The sequence below is a fragment of the Phyllostomus hastatus genome, unplaced genomic scaffold (genome assembly GCF_019186645.2).
Source record: "Phyllostomus hastatus isolate PE091 unplaced genomic scaffold, TTU_PhHast_1.1 phas_scaffold_129, whole genome shotgun sequence".
NCBI lineage: Eukaryota > Metazoa > Chordata > Mammalia > Chiroptera > Phyllostomidae > Phyllostomus > Phyllostomus hastatus.
In genome coordinates, this window is record NW_025334009.1 from 26,685,794 (window position 1) to 26,706,833 (window position 21,040).

Sequence of the window (21,040 nt, forward strand, 5' to 3'; positions counted from 1 at the left end):
ATGCCATCCAGACTGAGGAAAACCTGAGGGCCATGTGAGCCCTGGCCATGGCCGTGTCAGTAACACAGGAAGCACCGAGGAGGCTGAGGTAATGCTGGTGGCTTGCATCATCACGGGATCAACTTCAACAAATGTCACCCAGGTTACTTTGGGAAAGTTGGTATGAGCATGACCGCTTAAAGAGGAACCAGAGCTTCTGCCCGACTGTCAACCTGGATAAACTGTGGACCTTGGTCATTGAGCAAACACGGGTAAATGCTGCCAAAAACAAAGCAGGAGCCACCCCCATCATTGATGTGGTGGGATCGGGCTACTACTGAGTCCTGGGAGAGGGAGGGCTCCCACAGCAGCCTGGCACTGTGAAGGCCAAATTCTTCAGCAGGAGAGCGGAGGAGATCAAGAGTGTTGGCGAGGCCTGTGTGCTGGTAGCTTGGAGCCACATGGAGGGAAGTTCTTTAAATTCTCACTTGTGCAAAGGAAATTCTGAATGTTTAAATTTTACTTACAGGTTGATTATTACAAACTATGCTGCTTTGGACATTGTTAAACACCTTTATGCCTGTGATCACTTTAGAACTCTTCTCAGGCTAGGCACTAGAATGTTGTTAAAAGAATGTGAACTTCCTGAGTAATCTTGGATAATTTTTTCTCTGAACTTCAGTTTCCCCTTATCCAAAACAATAATTCTAGTATTTACCTTATAAGGTCACTGTGAGATTAAATTTGGCAATATATCGACATGGTTAGCTTTCCATCCACCACTCTACCTATCTACCTTCCATAAAAGCCCACCCAGGCTTTTTTTTTTGCCCTTACATTTCAGTGACCAGAACTTTACAAACATTCCATGTACACACTGACCATGGCTTAGTAAATGGGTGGGATGCTGTATCCTGAGACATACAGTATTTCATACACTTTTCTTTGGCAACAGCAAGGAGCTCATTATTTTGAGGTCTCAGTACGTATTCTAGAATGGTTCTCTGTCTCTCTATGGGAGGGCCTTGATTGAATAGAGCACCCAGTACATGAAGGAAGTAACTGTGCATGGACCAGCATTCTCTAACACAGTTTTGATTCCCCCCACTCCAAAAATGCTCAGAGTGTCAGGATTTGTCATCTAGTTTTTTTATCACAAGAATATGCCTTGATATTTGTATAGTCCTTTAGGGTTTTCACAGCTAGCTACTTCACATGTATGACCTCATTGGACCTTCACCAACCCCTTTGAAGGATTGGGCACATCTAGGTTCAAGTATGAGTTCCCTAAATTTATACACGCTGACATTGGGAAAAATAAGAAGCTAGGACTTTACATAGCTGGGCCATTGCTTTTTTCTGCTATCTCATAAGAGAGAGTGGTCTCTCCAAATACAAAGATAGAAGTATTTTCACTATGCTCTGTTAAAGCTACTAACTAGGACCAGAATGTAAAATAGCCAGCTCAGCCTTTGATGGAGGAAAAGATGTCACTTAGAATGGGTTAAGCTAAGACTCACTCTGTGCCAGGTTTGTGCTAAATTGCATTAGGTAGCTCACCTCATTTAATCCTCACAACACCCAAATGAGGTTGGATACCATTCCTGATTTTACTCATGAGAACTCAGATGCTTCGAGTATAAAGTATCTCTCCCAATGTCACTGACTAGTTAGCTGCAAAATCAAGAGCCTGGCTACCTCCAGTCCTCTGTGATTGTCACTTAAGCCTCAATCCTACCTCATGCCACTCTCCATTGAATGTAGTAGTTTACATAGAACAGATCTGGTGGTGTGTTTGCCATATGTGTCCAAAAAAATGCATATATTCCTCTTTTGCAGAATCTTTAAAAAATTTGTCGAGGTGAAATTCACATAATTAACCATCCAGAAGTGAATAGTTCTGTGGCATTCAGTACATTCACAGTGTTTTGCAGATACCACCTATCTAGTTTAGAGACACTGCTATCATTCCAATACCCAGGTGGGCTTTAAAATCCCATATTGTGCTGCTTCTCTGCAATGACACCAGCATTTCCTGGCACAGGGTCTGTCACCTGGTAGCAGGCCACCCCCACGCATGGGCTCCGACGCCATGCTTGGCAGCACTCCTGAATGGACACTCCCCTTGCCCTGCTTCGGCCCTGATACCTGCCCTGGGCCACCTTGCCTCGCCCTTCTCTCCCTCTCAGCTGCTGGTGCAGAGCCTGCCTTGCTCTGTCCCAGGTAATTGTTTGAGCAGAACTGTTTGTTAAGGGAAGGGAAGAGAAAGAAGAAACAATGGTTTTATTTTTAGCTAGTTTCCCAAGTGAATTTTACAATTTTGTTAGTTGGTCATAAACCTTACTTTGAAGAACACTGAATGAGAGCAATGGAACCCAAATCCTTTGATGTTAGAAATTATTTGAGAATGTGATTTAGACTGTGCATTGATACACAGGTGAGAAATAGCTCATTATTTCCTTCAAAAAATGCTATCAGAGTAAGAAAAATAGGTTATATGAGATTAAATAGAATGTCCCAGATGTCAATAATGCACAGGATTGCATAAAAGAGCTGCAGTTACTGTCAATTTTCCTGAAAACTCCATAGAGGAGCTTTAGATGGATAATGCTAAGGTGTGACTTTAGGTGCCTGTTCTCATAAAACGTTTCTAAATCGGATTGTACAAGGGCCACCACATGCCCAGCCTCTACATGGCGAGGCCATCAAAAGAAATAGTAATTCACCATCTGGAAAACACAGAAGGAGTCCTAGTCTCTACTTAAGTCTTATGAAGAAGGACTACTGGAGAAGTTACATCGCATGACACGTAGTAAAAGCCTTCCATTACTCAGCTGTCGCGGTGTGACAGTCTTCCCCAAAACGCAGTGGGGTGAAACAGCGATCATGTGTTGCTGGTCACGTGTCTGTGGGTCACCTGCGTCTTGGCTGAGCTAGGAAAGACTGTTGGACTGGCCCTGCTCCATCTCACTCACCTCCTTCTGGAACCTGCAGGCCAGACAGTGGCCAAGACAGGGGTCACCTCAGGTCTAAGTCTCAGAACTGGCTCGCTTTATTCATCTCAGTCGTTTGGCCAAATCAAGTCCCATGGCCAACCCCCAAATTCAGGGGTGTTGAAATCTATTCTGCCCTTTTATTAGGCATGTCTGAAGAGTCACGCAGCAAAGCCAGTCAATAGTGGGAGAGTTGAAAGGACAAATACATCATCAGCCCTGAAGGCTGTCTCCTTCGTCATCAGCCGTCTCCTCCATCAGCCGTCTCCTTCTTGAAGGCTCCCCTCTTGAGGTCATCTGCTGTCCTCCAGATCTTTATCTTTCCCAAATTTTCTACCAAATAGTTCATTCACACTAGCAACATCGTCTCCTTTGGCACCCTCCTACCACTGTCCTGACTTATTCTCTCAGATTTCCCTTTTTCATTACATCTCTACCCTTTGCCTCATTACTCCAGCAGTGCCCAAGGGACCCAGACTGAACAGGCAAAACACCCATAGCGGGCAGGGGGGCAGCTGGTGAACGCTCTCACACTGCTGCTTCCTCCCTGCCTCAGGCCATTAGGAGCTGCTGGCATGTGTTGGGACTCCAGCATTCGCCTATCCAGATCAGAGCGGTGGAGGAAATACTGTAAATACTGTAAATGGCCTGGTAATTGTACCATATGTCACCCTAATAAACTTAACTGTCACTTCCAGACTAGGTTAGGTCCCCCTCAGGCTTCTGTATTCTGTGTCATGAAGAGCCAGCCTAACTAAATACTTACTTGTGGAAGTTCTAGCTGACTGCCTGTTTTGTCTCTCCCACTAAGCCGTGAGCTCTTCGTGGATGGGGTGTCTGCCTTCTTTCCCCCAATAGCCAATCCATTAACAAGAGCTGTCAGTCCTGGTCCAGTGCCCCGCCCACCCCGGCCATCGACATCCTGCCACTGTAACCGGCCTGATCTGAGGCCCTTCCATCTTGAGCCTGGATTACTGCTGCGGCCTCCTCAGCTGGTCCTGCTGCTGCCACTGTGCCCCCTGACAGTCTATATTCTCCACACAGTGGAAGAGTGACTTGAAAACTAGATAAAAGAGTATAAACTGTGTTTCTACTGTGCTCAGAATCCATCAGCAGGACCTTGTTCCTGGGATCTAACTCCTGATTCCAGTGGCGGACAGTAAATATTTAACAATCATCCCACTGGAAGGACCTCAATTTGTACTGGTGTGAAGGCTCTCATCTTCACCAGTTTCAAGTTTCTTTCTTTCCTCCTTCCTTCTCTATTTCTTTCCCTCCCTCCCCTCACTCCCTTCTTCCCTCTCCCCCTCCTTCCTTTCTTCTTTCCGTCCTCCCCCCCTTTTTTATTCTTTGCCTCCTCTAGAATTTGTATTCCATGACTGGAAGATCCATGTTTTGTCTTAGTCATTGCTTAGAAGTGTCAGGCCCATAATAGATAATAAAACTTGTTGAACAAATAATTGATTAATTGAATGGATGACCCATTCTTAATGCTGCCCTTCCAGCATTTAAGAACTGTCCAAAGCACAGCGTAGTTTTAAAATAACCAAGTCATGTTCAGCACTTTCAAGTTCACAAATCATGGCCTCACCCAGGGTCTCATATGACCCAGCACCATCCTGAGGAAGCCAGGGGAGGTGTTTGCCTCCTCACTTAACAAATGGTGAAACAAAGCCTGAGAGGGTGGCAGTGCCGGCCCAGGTCATGACAAAAGTGACAGTGTCTGTAGGATCTGACTTGCAGTCCAGCATTTTCCCTTGTGGTCACTAGTGACTCTTGGGCTCTCTCAGCAAGGAAGCCTAGTGGCTTTAGGGAGAGTTGTCCCAAGGAACAAGGAAGCAGGAGGTAGAACAGAAAGGGGAGAGGCTTAGGAGGGAGGCTTCTACCAGGCAGGCTGTGCCTCTCCTCAGGGCTGGTCCAATGGTGATTTCAGACCCCGCTCCCTTTCCTGTCATGAGGAGACCCACGCAGCCCCCTCCCAGACCAAGCACCCCACAGAGAGCGGGCTGGCTCCTACCATCCTGTCTTCTTAAACTTCTAGAGAAATGTACAGCAGAGATCACAAGCTATAGATCTTGGGGGCTGAATTCAGTCCCCATGTATGACTTAGCCCCTGTCGTGCTTAAAAAAATGGACCAATTAACAAAGCAGGAGATCCCACGTGGGTAGGTGGTTTCTCTTGGCAAACAGGAAACTGGCTATTATGCTCTGGGCTGACAGTGACCACCCTCTGAATCTGTCTGTCTGTGTGTGTTTGTGCGCTCACTGTTGCTTTCCTTATTGTTGAGAGATACACCTCTGGACCCACATTTCTCCCAAAAGGAGGAAAGCAAAATATATACGGCTTCATGATATTATTTTCTCATGACTGGTAGGCACAGCAGTCTGAGGACCTTGTTTAACATCAAATACACCCTTCCTTAGTCATCCCAGCCATTACACAAAGAAGGGTTTGAGAACTTCCATTCACATGAGGATCCTGGAGCTCATAAAGATTGAGAGGTTTTTCCAAGGTTTTGTAACTAATTATCAGTAGACATAAAACTTGAAGACAGTGTGTCACCCAGCACAGAAATCCATAGGAATTGCATCCGCAGCCATACGCCACCTTTGTGTACACCCCTATGGCTGTGCAGCTGGAGCTCACAGGCCTTATGTAATCTGACACATGACCATTAGGTGGCACCATAACCCAACAAAGGTTTCCAGGACAATGCCTTTGTGGAAATTGGTTTCTTCCGTGATTACAGGATTTTAAGTCAGAATGGTTTTTCCTCCCTTTCTTTCTTTCTTTTTAAAAAATGGTGTTTCAACACACAATTTAAAGTGGCTTTCGTGCCAGGCATAAAATGAAATTTGCCTTAATCCATCACCTAGGGAGAAAGTGTTTATGTGTCACAATTGACATCTGTTAAATTTTAAATGAAGTAAGCAAGCAATAAGAAGGTCTGAAATACATTCTTTGTTCAAGAAATCGTGCAGACACTGATCAGCTGCTCTGTACAATTAGGAATAAAAAAGCACCTTTTTTTCCTCCAACAACCAGTGCTGAAAGCCCCAGAGAGGAAAAAGGCAAAGGATGGATGGACTTGCACTCCATGAGGTTAACACTTCTGTTTCAAGTTCAGGCAAATTGGCTGGGCACAGCAGGGAAGGCTGTGCTGACAGCTCCATTGTACCTGCTTCTGCTCAGAAGGCTGAAAGGGAGCCCAGGCCTCCCCACTCCCCACCCGGTACCTGCTACTGTTTTTGCAAAACGTAAGAAAGTGTGAGGAGCTTCATCTAGAGCAAGCAGATCAGTTTTATCCATCACCATATAATTACGGTGAATTTATTCTTAAATCAAAATAAATTTGTTCTTTTGTGTGTCATACTAGCAAGGAATTTGGAACCCATCCCTCCAGAGTTAACCCTTGCTATTTACCATTTCAAGTTTCATCGTTAAAAAGAGAATGAGAGCAGGTATAATTCTGATATGCAGCTTAAATGTCAGTTAATAATTTGCTCCTTTTACAGATGCACTATCATCAGAAAGCTAAGCCTTGTCTGTAAGACCAAATATTGTAATGGTGGAATGGAGTATTTGGGATATGGGAATTTTTCAATAAACATTGGAATGGAAAGTCCTTTGGTTTCAACCCTTTATTCATTCTTTTCCCGACCCCTATTACTGTGTTAGGTGTCTGTAAGAGTACCAAGTCATGCTTCCCTCACAGCCACACACATCGCCCAGCAGCAGCCTTGCAAACCAGCTGAGCTGTGTGGAGGAGTTCTGGCAAATGGGAATGTGAGTGGAAGTGATAGGGCCACCGTGTGAGGCACCAGTGTGTATCCTCTATCTCCTCTTCCCCACCTTGAAATCCTGGAGGCGGTGTGCCCTAAATGGTGTCCCTCCAGGATGGCAGAGAGACCACGGGAAGCAAGGGCCCCTTTACCGACCTGCATTGGACATGTAACAAGAGAAACCTCTTTTGTTGTGTTGAGCTGTTGAGATGGCTTAACTTGTTGCTGCAGCAGAGCCTGTCCTCTCCAAGAAGGCAGGACCGTGCCTGTCTCTTCAGGGCCTGAGCACTGTGCATGCACTGGGCCTGGTCCATGGTTAGGGCTCAAAAAATGCTTGTTGGATACATGACTCACGACCATCTTTCTTCTGACTATTTGAAATACTTCAGTATCCTTGAATAAACCCTCTGGTCAGCTAATGTGAGGTAGGTGCTTGCAGTTTGCAACTAAGACATCTGTTTAACATAAGGCAGCCAAGAAATTGTTAACATTTCTCCCTCTCTGCCTGTCTCCTGTTCCAGAATCATCTTTTGAGTGGTGGTGGTTTTTACTGATAGATTACTACTCTTCTTTTCAATTTCCTCTTCTTTAGTTTTATGACATACTCATCGGTCAAAAATGTCCAAATGAAGTACACATAAGTATTTATTTTGTGTTTATTTTATTCAGGAAAGTGTTTTCAAATGTAATAAGGACTTTTGTATTTCAAAAGCATGATGAATTTATTGAAAATCATAAAATACATGTGGGCCAAAGGAGGAGGGGGAAAAGTACCTGTGATCTCCAATGCCCAGGGAAAATCACGGTGCATATCTTATTGTGTGGCGATAAAGACAGCATGATTTTTACAAAATGGTATCGCTGTGCACGTCATTTTAAAACCAGCTTTTTTCATTGAATATTTCTAAAACTCCCTGTCAGTAAACAAATTTCTATAACACTATTTCAATGGCTACATAATTTTCTGACTATCTGATATATTTTAAAATTTTCTCTATTAGTTAAACACCATGAACAGCTACCACTACCAGGTCTTTGTCCACATAGTATCCTTGTTGTTTCCCTAAGATAAATAAATGCCCAAACATGGAGTTTATGGGTCAGTGCACAGGTAGAGCTCAGAGACTGTTGATACATGATTCCAAGTCGCCTTCCGGAAAGCCACCACCAAATTATGCCACAGTGCTCGTTTCCCCATGTTCCTGCTGAGTGTTACAACTTTCAAAATATTTCCAGTGTAGTGAAATTAATTTGTCATAGTTTGTACGTTTCAATTGCTAATAAAGTTATTTGTAAAGCTGTTTTCATGTTTGTTGTAATAATTTTCTATTCATATGCTTACTATATTTTTCTACTGAGCTATTACTGTTTTATTGATTTATAAGGGCTTTTTGCATATTTTAGAGATTAATCCTTTGTTGTATATACTGCAAATAATACCTTTAATTTTTATTTACTTTTTAACTTCTTGTATATAGACATTTCTTTATTTTTTAGAGATTTATTTTTTTATTTATAGACAGAGGGGAAGGGAGGGAGAAAGAGAGGAAGAGAAAGATCAGTGTGTGGTTGCCCCTCACACACCCCCTACCAGGGACCTGGCCTGAAACCCAGGCAGGTGCCCTGACTGGGAATCGAAACAGTGACCTTTTGGTTCTGAAGCCATCACTCAATCTACTGTGCCACACCAGCCAGGGCTGACATTTCTTTAAAAATGTTATATAGTCAAATGTATCCAGCAGTCATTTTCTTTGTAGTTTCCACCCTCGGAGTCATGCTTAGTCAGGCCTTCCCCATGCTAAGATAACATAAATATTTATTTATATTTTGTCTAGTTGTATTGTGGTTTCATCTTTTCATTTAAATATTTAATCCACTTTGGAATTTGTTTCGGTATATTGGTTTTTAGTCAATTGTTCCCAGGCTATTTAGTTGTTTTATCTTTTCCCCACCTATTGTAATTGCCAATCGTAGTATATGGGAAATTTTGATTTCTGGTCCAATAATCTATTTTTTTTTCATTTCCTCATTGTTAATAAACTTCCTAAATTATAGTATTTGGGCATTATGTTTTATTATCTAGAAGAGCCTAGATAATTTTTTTTTAATTATGTTAGTTACTCTCTCAAATACGTTCTTCCTGTAAAACTTAAAAATCAATTTGTCCAGTTGAAAAAATTAAGTTCTCTTAAATGAGCACCCCGAGCACCCCGAGCCTTCTCACTCAGACGCGCAGTGCTTCCTGGCACTGCTTGTCTTCTCTGCATCTTGGGGCCAAGTTTTGTATTCCTGCTGTATTTGGTCCTAAGTATCGTACGATTTTTTTGTTGCCTCTGCAAAGGCAATATTATCCTCATTATGCTGTCTAATTTTTTATGTTCTTCCATTGTATGTATATACCACCAATGATTTTCCCATCCATTGTTGGTGGACAGGTGGACAATTTTCCCCTTTTGATTGTTGTGAGTAGTGCTTCCGTGAACATACGTGTACCTGTTGTTATTCGAGTTGCCGTGTTCATTTCTGAGGGGTATGTGTACCTAGGAGTGAAACTGCACGGTCATTTGGTAATTCTCTGTTCAGCCTTTTGAAGGACTTCAACTGTTTTCTATAGCACCTGAACCATTTTGTGTTCCTACCAGCAATGGATGAGTTCCAGTTTCTTCACATCCTCCCCACCGCTGGTAACTTTTCATTTTTTAATTATTGTCATCTTAGTGGGTGAGAAGTGGAGTTTTAATTTACATTTCCTTAATGACTAATGACGCTGATCTTCTTTTCATGTGTTTATGGGCTATTGTGTATCTTCTTTGGAGAAGTCTGTTGAAGTCCTTTGTCCATTTTATAAGGAATTACTTGTCTTTTTGTTATTGACAGGCTAGCTTTTTGACAGGAAAACAGTTAAAGTTGCTGTTTTACGTACACTACTTTCAAAATAAAAAACTGTAAGACTCAACACAAAATTACCCAAATGATAAAAATGTTTAAATGTTTGAGTGGCTAGTATATGTTAGGTATTGTTTGAATATTTTGCACATATTAATTCAATTCTAAAAACAATACCACAGGATAGGTACCATCAGTATCTCCATTTCAAAAATCAGGAATATGAATTTGGACAGAAAAGTCCTAATTCATACAACTGGTAAATGATAAAGTTAAAATTTGAACTCGGAAGGGTGACTCTAACCTCATCTCTGAATGACTCGGTGACTAAGAAAGATTTATTTTCTCATATAATAAGCTGACAGGTCAGCAGTACTGGCATTGATTGGTTTGGCAACAAAACATAATACAGGACTCAGGATTTTTTCGGGGCTCCCTAATATGAAAGGGGCATATCCTACATATCTTGCCTTTGCTTCAAGCTGGCCCCTTCATGGTCACCAAGTGGCTACAACATCTCTAAGAATCACATCCTTTCCCAGCAACATCCAAACGCCAGAAACAGGAGGCCTCTTTGGTTTCTTCTTCTTTTTAAAGTGAGGAAAACTTTCCTAGAGGTCCTTCTGACAGACTTCTCATTGGCCAGAATTGTGTCACATGCCCCATCTCAAACCAATCACTGACAAGAGCAACAGGATTACAGTTTTGGACATAGATGAATCAAGATTTCTATCCTGACTCTTCAGTGGGGACCAGCCTTCCAGAACTATCTGCTGCTCAATTCCTAAACAGAAGTATTTTTTGGATTATGTAGAAGGAGGAGGTAATGGCTCTTGGGCTGGTGACCAACAACTTCTGCCCCAATTATCATTTACCGTATTTTGTCGTGTATAATGAGCACCTACGATTTCAGTGCTGCACATGTATAACATGCATCCTTAGTACTACCCATGTATAATGTGCACCCTTATTTTTCCCTCAGAACTTTGTGCAGAAGAGTGTGCATTATAAACAGCAAAATATGGTACCTCTGTGAGGCCCCAGGTCGGTGACATCTTTTCTGCGGGGCTGTTGATTCCTTACCCTTGATTTCTTCTAAGCCCTCTCTCTGATTCCTTTTGGGCCACTAATGTGATACATACATGAGAATTTGAACTTCTGTTGCCCAGCTATCTGTAAGACCCTATCTGCCCACTTCCCTCCGTCTTATCTGTCCCCCCACAGACCACAGGGGCACATGTTCCTGTAGGCTGACCTATGCATGTTCATACTAATTGCAGATTTAAACTGTAAGCTCTGCCCTGACCTATGGGGTTTAGTTGGTTGGGTGTCATCTCACAAACTGAAAGGCCTCTGGTTTGATTCCCAGTTGGGGCACAGGCCTGGGTTGCGGGACAGGTTCCCGATTGTGAGCGTGTGAGAGGCTACCGATGGCCGTTTCTCTTGCACGTCGATATTTCTCTCCCCTTCTTCCCCTCCCCTCTCTCTAAAAATAAATAAATAAAATTAAAATAATAAACTGTAAGCCCCAATACTCATAAAATCCTAGCTCCCCTCTATAAAAATTCCCTAAAGACGTAGTTAATTTCACGTGCTTGTCAAATCTTATATCCAAAAGCAAAAGCCAATTTACCTTTGTCGAAACTAAAGCTAAACATAGTTCTTGGCTTCCAGGGGCACACACTGGTGTCCTCAGTAGCACCTCACAGAGGAGATGGCGTCAGGAGTTCCTTCGACATTTTTCAGTGTTGTTCAACTGTCCCGGCTAAAGAGAAATGGGCAGTGCTGCCTTCCACACTGTGTCGGTCGCAGGCAACCTCTCTCAACGGTCAAAGTAAAGCGACCCTGAGACAAACATGTGGCCATGTGTGTGCAATGGTCACCCTGCCTTCAATATCTCTGAATCTCTCAATTTTCATTGTCTGAACACTGCCCCTAAGCCCATTTTAATTATTTCTGATAATGAAAACAAAAAGCAAGTGCACTTCACATTAAAAAAAGATGAATTCCAATCACTTCAGAATTTGAGACAAATACCCGTAAACAGTGGTCACCCAAATCTACGTGATGACCCTTTAGCAACGACAGGATGAGGAAAACCCACTGTCCGTCCCATTTACTCCGGAGTGTAAGTGAGGTGCTGTGATGTAACGAGAGCAAAGTCAAGTTGTAAAGCTCTGTGGTCAGAGAAAGTGCCTTTCCTACTGAAGGAAGGATTCGAGCAGCGAGTGCGTGACCTTTTGTCCAGGATTCCAGAATTGGTAGAGGTTGAACTTAAAGACTTTATTTAAGGTCTCTTTCAAAAGACTCTAAGATGAGTCAGGAAAGACTATATTTATATTCTTACAGTGCTTTACAAATCATAAAATGCTTATAAAACATTTTATCTCACTTAAGCTTTAAACAACCCTGTCAGGTAAATTGAGTTTATTACTGTCATTTTATAGATGAAGAAATTGAGGTTAAGATAGAGGTTAAGTGATTTTTCCTAGGGTCCCACATTTAGGAAGTGAAAGGTCTTAGGAACTTTGGATCAGAGATAACTCCATAGTCAAGAGGAGGGTAGACCTGGGCTTGTCACTGTGGCTGAGGCATCCGTGTGGCCGAGCACACCGCCAGGCACAGAACAGTGGCTGCCCTGGACATGGCCCTCTCTCTACGCCCCAAGGCCGGTCCAAGCTGTGTGTCTTCAGGGCCCCGTATGGACTCTTTCTTGGTCTTGGTTTTGATGGATCAGAAGCTGTCCTGTCTCCCCAAAAGTGCAGTTTGTGAAGCCTCTGGTTTAAACATGCTTGGTGTTCCAGCCCATTTCTGGAGTATCCCTTTTTAAAGGCCCACATACAGATACTCCACCGAAGAGGCTGTTAGGTGGGCTCTGGGGCTGGGCCGAGGCGTGGGAGAAGGGGCTATTTCTGCTCAGCAGGGTCTTTGCCGCCATGCCCCGGGCTACTCCACCCAGTCCAAATTGTGTGAGAGCACAAAGGACAATACCCAGCTTGCTGGGGGAAAGAATGCTGGTGGAGGGGAAAGGATGTCCCGTTTCAACCCCCCCACAGCCCCCCGGCTCTGGCCTAGAAGGGAGGACAAATCCCCTTGTGTAAGGGCCTGGGAACTGAGCTTTCTTCCACACAGTTCTTCCTATCAGATTCTGCCCTATTCTGGTAATTCAATGGGAAATGAATCCACCCAGGAGTCCGGGCTGGCCCCCGAAAGGAAGGTAAACATAACAAAGAGAAAGTCATTGCCAATTTTAGAAAGCATGTGTTCACAGGAATAAACAGGAATACAGCCGAGTGGGAAAATGGGAGTTTCACCGTGCGCTATATCTAAAGAGCAATAGTCAAGCCAGAAATGTGCTTTATATCCTTTTCATTTGAGTTGGCCAATGGGGGTAAATGAGGGGTAATAAAGTATCCACAGATTGCTTCAAATATAATATCTCTAGGCTTTTAAAAAACCATTTGGTCTTGTTACTCCCAATGCCCCCAGGAGGTAGTTACATTTTCATTGAAGATTTTCCTCTCTCTGCCTAAAAATCTTTGAACACATAGCATGAGCTTTGGGCCTGTTGGAGAAACATTTTCTGACTCTGAGGACCAGAGGAAATGGATGCTCAGAGAGAAGTTAAGTGACTTGCCCAGGACTATGCAGCATGGAAACGTGAAGTCAGGCCCCTAGCCCAATCTCCTGACCCCGCCCGGTGTCTTCTGGCACGCCTGGATAAGACCCAGGCATGGAGAGGGGCCAGGCACCCCAATGCACAGCAGGGTAACATGTTGATGCTTATTTTTGTAATTATTTTTACCCCAAGGCCTTCTACCCCATTCAAACTACACTGAAGGCACCCGCTGTCCCAGAGGAGGGGTGCTAAGGCATTAAAGAAGAAGTAAGTGTTTTCTGTCCCCTACACCAAGGCTTTAGAGATGCAGGTGCTTAAACATCTGAGGTCTGAGGGAATTAAGGCCCAGAAACAGATTGAGAAGAATAAATGAGTTTACAAGAGCTGGTTCTTCTCACTCCAAAAAGTGGAGAAGAGAAGCTTAGGGCACGGGAGAGTTTGGATGCTAATATATCCCACTGAGGAAGGGGACTGTGCTGAGGGATGCAGGTTCAGAGAGACCTTGGAGATGGGGCAAGGATACAGAAGTGATCTCCATGGACCAGTGATGGAAAGCATGCGACAGCGAGGACATCTCAGGGGCAGACAGAGTGGGCAGTGATTAGGGACCAGGGGCCCCTGCACATGACTGCTCTTCCTTGCGTGCTCCATTACCCCGCAAGGCCCCTGGAATGTAGATACAATGCCAGGGTGATGGAGCCGAAGTACACTTTACAATCGCCACGTTTGTTGTTTAGAAATCATCAAACTGCAGCGATTTCATGTTGTAGGCTAATATCAGAGAAAACTCAGAACTGCCTGCAATTTAGTCTCTCACCCAGCAGAACAGGGGTTTGAAATGGAAATTAAATTTGGTCACAGTTCAACAAAGACACGTGGACTTCCTACGCCCCTGCTTGCAGGCTGCATGCTGTGTTCACTACACTTAATTGCCTCGACGCCAATCAGTTTTCGAGATGCCCGGTGGTTGAGATCAGAGTGTGGGAGGTCTCCAGGACATTCAGCTCTAATTAGAATGGATTCCCCTCCACGTCCTGCCATTTCAGACTTTCCTACAGTTTCCAGTATTCAGATGGAGCATGCGTGGAAGCAGGGATAATTCATTCCTCACAATTCAACCCAGTTTCAAGTCTTGTCTATGTCACAGGATTAGAGCAGCGATTTTCAACCATTTTCATCTCATGGCAGACATAAATTGTGCGACACACCAAAATATATAGTTTTCCCTGATCTGACATTAAAAATAGGTATAATTTTGGTTTATTCACACTGGACAGCTATTGTTGTCATTATTATTATTTTTTATTTGACAGTCTAAAGGAAAAGAAATCAGTGCCCCTGACTAAATATTGCATGTTTTCAAAATTCTTGTGGCACACTGGTGTGCCTTTTGCAGTACACCCAGTGAAAATCGCTGGCTTAGAGCCATGCAGGAGCCTACAAATCGTCACCTTCATTTTCTAAGTGGGTTGAGCTTTGCTCTAGGTAAGTGAGGGTGGAGAAGCTTGGTCCCCACTGCCTGAGAAATGGTAGCAAGGAAATTGCTGGTAAACTCATTAGCACTCACTCCTCTTGGCTTAGCCCCTGGGGTCATATGTGATGACAGGAATCTGGGAGTTGCTGAGGAAGTAAGTGTCAGAGGGGTCAGAAGCCATTGCCCTTCCACAAGAAGCTCTATTTAGGCACAGCACAGTGACTTGTACAGACAGGGGGACAAGGGCAATACTGTAGGGTAGTGGTTCTCAAACTGGGTGCCAAGGAACTCTAAGGTGCCTCAGTAAACATGTAGGAGCACTATAGGATAGTATAGATTGTTGAGGGAACTTCATTAACCACTGTCAGATACTGAATAAAACTTCTAGCTCAAAGGGAATGCACAGTTTTAACATTAGATCATGACATCATGTCTCTGTAAAGCTGGGTTTCAGATGGTTGCTACAATAAAAAAGCAAGCTTTATGCAAAATCTATTGGAATAGGAAATGACAGTGGAGGTATCCAATCTGAGTCCAAAGTGTAAGAAGTTGTGCAGCTCCCAGCAGCCTACACATGCCATTATTAAGAAATCGTGGTTATTTAAAAATGAAATAAAAATGCTGTCTTATTGCAATCTATATGTATTTCTTTTCAAATAGCTACTAGGTTGTTAAATTATTTGGCCCTAATTAATAAACACATCTGAGTATTTCTTTCAACCTGTAAGTGCCAGGAAAAATGACTGAGATGCTAAGGAAGCTGTGAACCAAGAAAATTTGGGAATCTCTGCCCTAGCAGATGAGCAGACTAAAAGGAACTTGGGTCCCCGGACGAATCACCCTGAACTGCTCGCTACCCTGGACAGTTATGCGAGAGTGAAACAAACTTCTGTTTTGTTCAAACCACTGTACTTATGGTCTCTATGTTACAGCAGTTTAGCCTGTTTCTTTGATGATGCAGCTTCTCCACCCTCATTTGCCTCAAACAAAACTCAACCCACTTTTAGAGTAAAGGTGAGGATTTATAGGCTCCTGCATTGCTCTAAGCCAGTGAGTTCCACCGGGTGTATTGCAAAAGGCACACCACTGTGCCTCAAAGAATTTTGAAAACATGCAATATTTAGTCAGGGGCACTGATTTCTTTCCCTGTACATTGTCAAATAAAAATAATAATGACAACAATAGCCATCTGGTGTGAATAAACCAGAATTACACCTGTGATACAGCAGGGCTCAGTAAACACTTGTTGATGATCACACAGCATTGGTTTCCTCCATTGTTTCGGATTTGGATTTGCTTCTGGAACAGCAGTAAAGTAAGAGGTAGGTTACGGAAAAATAAAAAATAGCAACAAGGAGCCATGGGAAATACATAAGAAAGAGCATTGGACGCTTTTTCATTATTTGACCTTCAAGTTGCTTAAATATAAGGTTCTTCATTTGTAAAATGGAATAATTTACCTACCTCGTATACCTATGGTGATGGTAGTTGGATAAGGTAATTACCATGAAAAATATCTTGAAAAGTATTATATGAATAATAGTAGTCTTTTCATTAGAGTAACTTCTATGAAAATACAAACCCAAGGGAGCTTCTTAAAAAGGGCTCATTGGAAGGAAGAAAAATCTGAATTAATGCGGAATACGAATAAAGTTCTTTTTTTTAAAAATTTAATTTTATTTGTCCAAAAGCAGTTCAGAGACATATTTGAACATGCCATTTAGAGGCTAAATTTTAACAAAGAATCACTTACCCCTTGAACATCAAATCCCAATCTGAGGAGCTTATGTGATTTGACTACCAATAAATTCATCAGGATCTCAAAAAATTTAATCCTCTTAAGTAGTTAAGCAATGATACATGTACTTTGTTGATGCCTTTCATTAATTAGAAACCTTTTTTTCTCCCTGTCAGTATCACTGCTAAACTCCAATCTGTCCCCTGTATGAGTTCTTATGATAGTACATCAGTAGGATTTGAATTAACAATAATTTTGCATAAATCAATCAAATCCAAGGAACCCAGTAAAGAACAATGTGAGAGGCAGCCCTGGAGTGAAATGCCTGCCGTGGACACAGGTCATCCAAAGCCCACCCAGCATGTGATCCCCTGGGCAACTTCCCCTTCTTGAGGGACTTTCCCTCATGTGGGGCCTTGGGAAGTAGGAACACAGCCAAGGAATAAGACTCTGCCGCTTGGGCACAGCTTCCCCTGCAGGCTCTGAAACCTGAGGCAAGCGAGGGGGTGTACCCCCATGTGCTGTGATACGGTGCTTTCCAGAGCTCCCTTGGTTCTGGGGCCCCGGCCTGCCATCAAGTCAGGGAGCCCCAGACATCCTTCCCATGACTCCCCTTTCTGTCTGAGACAGCCAGAATCAGTTTTTTAATTTTTATTAAATTTTTAAAAATTTATTAAGCAATAGTCTAATTAACATGATGCCTTTTTCTGAACAGATTTTTTAAAAATCCACAAATACTTTTTTTAGCTAATTTACACTGTTACCAGTACAGAGCGTTAAACAAGAAAGAAATCAGAGTGATTTTAGAAACATAGTCATTCCTGCCTCAGCCTAGAATTCCTGAGTTGGAGAGTTAACATGTACTCGGGGAAAGTCTGTGTTCTCCTAAAATGTAGCCATGTTTTTATCATTGATATACTATGCCTTTGTCATATTCTTCATCTGTGTGTGGCTGCAAAAATTATTTTAAAAAAGTTTCTGTTCCCACAGGAGAATTCCTCTGTGGAAATTTTTTTTATAGCCACAATCATGCTTCTGAGAATGTTTATCTCACTTTACTAAAACATCATGCAATCTGACCTCATGGGCATTCTCTATTCTGACACGTATAACTCTGAGAAAGAGCACCATCCATCTTGAGAGAAAAAGCACAAAGAAAATGTTTCTTTCCTAAATATACTTACTACTCAATTTACAGTGTGTCTGTAGTGGAGAAGGGGAGGAATGAATTTTTCTTGAAACTTTGAGAGGCTAGTTATTCAACACTGTCTATTTTAAATAAACTTTGTCATCTAAAATCATTCAGAATTTAGGTCTTTGGATGTTGACTTTCTCAGCCTGGGAGGTAAACCCAGAGGAAATGGATGCAACACTAAAGGCCACCCTTTGGTGATAATATTTGCTTTGAAGAAGACATGATAATTAGGGCTGCAATTCTGTCTTTTTGTGTACGGCATTATTTAGCTTACTTTCTTAATTTTTGATTCAGCTTTGTCTGTGCTGATCACCACATTCATTCAGTTCCCTCAGATCATCTGTTTCTCTCCATCTCTCTGCCGCAGTCTTGATCCAGGTTGCCAGCATCTCCGGCCCATATCAGCACAGCCTTTCATCTTCTTTCATTGCCTGCGTGCTCACTCGCAACCCCCATGCTCCAACCCATTTTCAGTAGCTAGAGAAATCTAAAAACACAAATCTGGTGACTTTATCTTCTGTCAAATATCATTCAATGACGTCTCATTGTTCTTAGGATGAAAACCAAAAATTTTAACAGGCTGAGAAGGCCAGTACTGTCACTTATTTTTAACATTAAAATCATGCCCAAGCCCTAATCTGTGTGGCTCAGTTGGTTGGAACGTCATCCCATAAACCAAAATGTTTCAGGTTCGATTCCTAGTCAGGGCACATACCTAGGTCGAAGTTCCAATCCCTAGTCAGGGCGCGTATGGGAGGCAACCAATTGATATTTCTCTCTCTTTCCCTTTTTCCTTTCCTCTTGCTCTAAAATCAATAAGCATATTTTTTACAAAAAAAATTATGCCTGAAAGATGAAAGAGTTTTATAGTTTATTATTTTAAACAAATTCACCAGAGCTAGATTTTGAAATTCATTACTTGCACTGGCCTCATCTTTCAATAGCTCTCTATCAACAAATAATCTGTCAAATTTCATACTTTTGACAAAGGACAAAAAAAACCTAAAATGGTGAAGCAACAGAAATGTCTGTTTTGATGGAAAGATGTTGAAGCTAAGCAAAATTGTTTAAGTTGGCAAAAATTAGAGCCAAGAAAAAAAGGAAGGAAACAGCCAAGCTCCATCCATCAAGCAGGGCCTGGGAAGTGCCCACATCCAAATTGGAACAGGCAGTCCTAAAAGTTGAAAAATTTGTAGGCGGCCCCTGGCTGGATATCTCAGTGGTTAGCATGTCATCCCAACATACCCAGGTTGCAGGTTTGATCTCTGGTCAGGACACAGATAAGAAGCAATGAAAGAATGTGTAAGTAAATGGAACAGATTGATGCCTCTCTCTCTCTCCTTCTCTCTCTCTCCCCCTTTCCCTTCCCCCTTCCTTCCTTTCTCTCTCTCTAAAAAAGTCAATAAATAAATTTTTTTAAATTTGTAGGCAAAATGCAACTTTGACCGATAGTTACCTTTTTTAAAGAGGAAGGGACACGTGTGTATCAGTGGGAAATAAAAACAAAATTATGTGATTTTAGAATAAAATTGTTCAGGCTGCAATAGCCTTCTCAGTGGGCAATTGGCTGTGCATCATCAAGAACGCTGGGTGCCAGAGGGATAGCTTTAATATCCGAAGCAAATAACAGCTCTGTTAGCCTCTGACTTCAGAAGAATTGGCCTTTGGGTTGATTTCCTCCAGAGTCCAAGCCTGCCAACAAGAAAGGACTCAGGCAAAACTCAGTTTATTTTTTTGCTTGCCTAGTGGTAGGGGATGGATCAAACGTGCAGATAGCCACCGCTTACTTTAAGTGATGGTTCAGGAGAGTGTAAAATGATGTGGCTGGACTTGCAAGTGCTTTCATCTGTCCTGGGGATGCATGCTTTACAGAGTGAATGACAATACCATTCTCTGGAGGAAAGGTTGGGAGACTGTTGCATATTAGGCACTTCGCATGTGCCCTACTATGTTCTGTATAATCTTGTTAAATTTTCACAATATAGCTATGCTTACTCCCATTTTTCAAATGGAGGGATGGAGTCCTAGAAAGAGAATAGACATCTGCTGTTTCCTACATGCTCAGCATCCTTCCCTCTTTGTCTGGTGCCAGCACCCTGGTTGTCTTTGAAGAACACACCTTCCCCAGTCTGGAAGGGCTGGCAGGAGGCTATTGCTCAGAGAATCGTGCTCTCTTCCAGCCAATCCTACACTCTTCCCAAAGAATCTCAATCTCAGTAAAGTACCACATGGATGGAAAATGGTTGGAACTCTCTCAGTCCTCTTCTAAGAACTGGTCTTCCGTTTTCCTTCTAGTACTTCCTTTCTGGCCTAAGTTGTCCAGAACCAGTGTGTATTGCTTGCAGTCAGAGAGCCGTGGCTGAAACAAGAGAGTCAGCAGCAAGCACTCATCCCCACTGCTAGTCCCCTTACTCTGTCTGCCTTCTCTCCTGCTGCCTGTGGTTATGGTGGTTAGGCACGGGTGCTTCATGCATGCAGGGCCTGGCCCTCTTTTCCACACAAAGAGAGGGAGGGAGGTTATGCATACCGTGTTCCCTGGGCATAGCAGCCCCGGCCCAAAGTTCGGAGTTTGTGTTTCTCAGTAAAGCTGCACAGCACACCAGCTGAGCTCCTGTCTCAGTGTGATGTGAAGGTGAAAAAATGATCTGGTAGTTCTCTGAATTGCTCCTGTGTCTGAAATGTCACCATGAGAATCACTAGCAGTGTGACTGTTTCTCAAAGTCCTTGCCCAGGAGCCTGAAGCTAGGGGTTTAACTCTTACGTGATAGTAGGGGTCTATTTAGTATCTGTTAATTATGTAATGCTTATATCATTCTTTTTAATGAAATGTCATTCATCAAATTAACTTATATACATTTGAGAATTAATAGTATAACCCTGTGGGATACATATTAAGAGACTTGAGTCCATGGACAATAAGACACGCAGATGGATTTTAGGATCTCTTTGTAAATCACTTCATGCCCCCTACAAAAAAAAAGCCATGTAGCCTACAGGTGGGGAACTACTGCATTCATCTGCACAGTATTTGTTGTGACATTCGGACTCATTTCCCAGGGAGCACAGGCCATGGAGAATCGTGCCCACACAGAGAAGTTGTGCTGAAATCTCCCCATTATAGAGACCCACTGAGGATGGCCCACAGGGGCTGGAATGTGGTTCCCTTTGAGAGGTGATCGACTTGAGGGATGGCTGTAAATTTTGCTGCTTTATGGTTTGTTTGTTGGTTGTTGTGTGTGTGTTTTTTTTTGAGCCAACTCTTTTTGAGAATGAGTGGTGGAAATGTAGTAAGTATTGATTTGGGGAACACTCAGTGTTCAGGAGATAAACACTACTTGTAAATCTTCCCTTCTTCCTTTACAAGTTTCCCGGC

At 42.7% G+C, this 21,040-nt stretch overlaps 1 pseudogene; it reads left to right on the top strand.

Moving 5' to 3' along the window:
- Window positions 1-21,040, top strand: part of LOC123830407 — a 39,530-nt pseudogene continuing 18,490 nt past the window's right edge.